Source organism: Marmota monax, unplaced genomic scaffold (genome assembly GCF_021218885.2).
Source record: "Marmota monax isolate L192 unplaced genomic scaffold, Marmota_monax_Labrador192_F-V1.1 WCK01_AAM20220418_F8-fsc00007, whole genome shotgun sequence".
Classification (NCBI taxonomy): Eukaryota; Metazoa; Chordata; class Mammalia; order Rodentia; family Sciuridae; genus Marmota; species Marmota monax.
In genome coordinates, this window is record NW_026692781.1 from 11,810,778 (window position 1) to 11,814,194 (window position 3,417).

Here is a 3,417-nt window from a genome sequence, read left to right on the forward strand (position 1 = left end):
GTGAGGGTGGAGAAAAGATGCTTTCCATGGACATGCTCAGACACAGTAGTACATATTGTCAGCTCTGCAGGAGGCGCACTGTGGCCATATGTGTGTCGCAGAGCGAAATGGAATAAACAGCTGCCACCAGAAATCCAATTCCTGGCAAAGAGGCAAACCCAAGCCCTCCTGTTTCCAAAATAAAAATCACCAGAGGGATTCCCCTACCTGCAGTTCCAGCCAGTAGTTTTATAAAAGCATAAAACATCGCTGTATTGTGGTTTATAATAATCCCTTACATTTGTAGAGCATTTTACAGTTTACAAACACTTTATGTACATTATCTCATTTGATCCTCATAACAGCCCTGGAGAGTACAAAGCACAGATATTGTGATTTGCTTTTCACAGATGGAGAAAGGAAGGTTGAGAGAATGATGTGATGAGCTGGGTGCCCCAGCCCAGGCCTCGTCAGGCCTAGCCTAGAGTTGTACATGCAGAGACCTCCTGGGCCTCCACTGGGGAACAGGAGACCCAAGAAAGGGATCCATTTCTGTGTAGTTGAAGTTCAAGCACAACTTCACTTGGCTTTCTTTTCCTTTGTGCAAGCATCAGCTCACTCTGCCATAGGTCTTCTCCTGCACTTTTTGAAGCAGCAAGGGAGGAAAGCAAGTTGGAGGGGGAAAGGCACTTAGCATCGTGAGTGCAGAATCTGGTTTGCAAAAGGCATTTCATTGTCAGCACACACTTCAAAGCTGGCATTTCATTGTCAGCACACACTTCAGAGATCAGCCAAGGACACCTCAGAACTGCTGGGAGGAAAGCACTTGGATATTGTTCAATTGCTCTCAGATGCTGCCACCTTTAGTAAATGTTTGCAGAGAAACAGGCTCTTCTCCTAGAACTTCAGGCTTGTGCCCATGGATTGGCAAGATCATTTACAGAAAGGCTCTGCAGAGCCTTATACTTAGAAATCCATCCCGACCTCAGGAGCTGGGAGGATCCTGATGCAGACTTGTCCTGTCCTGTGAGATAGAGCACACCATGGGTAGGTTCTGTGGCATCCTGTCATGGACTGCTTTAGCTTTGAAACAAGGAACCATCTTCCAGGAAAGATTTGAAGACTTCTCTTAATGTGTAACTGGTTACCTAATCCTGTCTCACTGGACTGCCACTACCTTGGAATTTTGTGTTCTTTGGTTCTAGCTACAGAATCTGGTGGCACAACCTCGTGGCTAAAATACCCAAACTAGTCGGGTATGGTGGTTCATGCCTGTGATCCCAGCAGCTCAGGAGTCTGAGGCAGAAGATCATGAGTTCAAAGCCAGCCTCAGCAACTTAGCAAAGCTCTAAGCAACCCACTGAAACCCTGTCTCTAAATAAAAACTTTTTTAAAAGGAGCTGGGATATGGCTCAGTGTTTAAACTCCCCTGGGTTCAGTTCCTGGTATCAAATAAAAATAAAATAAAATATAGATACTAGAATCAAACTGTCTATGCTCTCTGATCACCAGCTCTGTGAGTTGGAACAAGTTCACTTAGATTTTCTATGGTGCCAGTGGTATTCTTGAAAACAATGGGATATTAATAAAACTCTGTTTCACAGGTTGCTGTGAAAGAATTAAACTTCCTTTTTTGTAAAGTGCCTAGAGTAGTGTCTGGTGAGAGCCAAGTGCTTTGCTAACTCAGTAAGGCTGCAGAAGCCCATCCCCAGCCAGCCTCTTCCTGACCCCTGAGAATGCTCCAGTTCCTGAGAGTGTGACATCACTCCTTCCTATACCTTCCCAGGTTTCCCTCAGGAAGATGTATACACCAAGAAGCACATTGCCTCATGCAAATTCTTCATGATCTTTTCATGCTACAAAGCAACCAGAGTTTGCAGGAACACAACACATTTTGGTCCAATGTATTTACATTATAGCTGTCAAAGTAAAACTTGCACCAGGCAAGGTTAAACAGGTGTGAAGGTTTTATTCAAGGTCCTTGTAATACAGGACAGAGGCCAGAACTCAGTGTGAATTCAACTTCACTGAAACAAAGGGTACAGAATTTTAAAAGACAGGGTGAGAGGGATATCAAGCCTTCTGTTTGCAAAGTGGCTTTAACCAAGGGAAAGTAATCTTCTCAGAGCTTTCACAGATGGTTGTTCCACAGCTTGAAGGAAGGTGCCCCTGAAGTTAGGCTCCTGTTATCCCTCTGGATGTTATGGGGCTCAGCTGAGGGTGCTATCTCCTGAGATGGCATCCAGGTCCTTGAGAAAGACATTGTTTATAAAACTGGCAACAGACTTTTAAAAAGGTGTATGCATATCTCAGGCTGTTGATACAATACTTACCTAACACATATGAGGCCCTGGGATCAACCCTGGTGTCTCTCTCTCTCTCTCTCTCTCTCTCTCTCTCTCTCTCTCTCTCTCTCTCACACACACACACACACACACCATTTACACATATTTCAAAGGGGAAGAGAACAAATTTAAAACTGAAAGTTTTGTTTAAGAAAATAATGCTCCTGGAATAGTTGGGAAGAAGCCTGTCTGAAGTTCAGTCATGCAGATTCAAGGCCATCTTGGTCCCTGGTGCTCCAGAAGCTGGATGGCTATTTGATACAGAATACCCCTCCCCCAGAATTCCTCTGTAGGTGAACAGGAGCAGGGCAGAGTCCCTGCTCGGTCATGATAGTGGCCCAGGCTCCTTTGGTTTCCCTGGTGTCCATTTGCAGCTCTTTCCTTTCAGTTCCACTCTCCGTGACTCATGGAGGAAGGAGTCAGCTTCATTTTGCTTTCTGTCTTGAGTTCTCTGAGTCCTGGCCCACTTGATAAGCTGATGTCTCTCCCCTGGACCAGAGACAGACACTCTGTCACTTGAGTCCAAACAAAGTCCTGTGATTTTGGAAAAAACTACATAGCAGAGGAAAAGTCAGGACCCTAGTTAATTTGGACTTTGTCCTGGACCTTTAAATGGGTGCACCGCTCACAGGAAGAAGACCCCTTTGTGGATTCCCACTCCTAGCCAAGGTTACAACTAGTTCTTCAGCCCTCAGGCACACACCTATTTCCTTCAGGAAAATTCCATTCCCCACTATCCCCAGTTATTTGGCTTGCAGAAGCCATCTGGGACTCCTGAAAGTTAAGTTAGTGGTTACTGAAGCCCGTTGCTGTTACACCTATGTGAGGGAGGAGGGGGCTCCTTGTTGCAAGGCACAGGGCAGGCCCCAAGTCTACTTACTGGTGAGGTTTACTTTTCAGTATTTCCACCAGGGTGGGCTACAGAAATGATCACTTCCTCACCTCTTAAGCCACATCTTCCAGTCTCATCCAATGACCACATTAATTTTTAGAGATGATGCAGTTTAGAAGTATTTCCCAAATTTGTAAGGTGTGTTTTCTCTTCCCTCTCTCATTTCTATCTCTCTTCCTGTTTCCCTTCAGGCAATAAGCC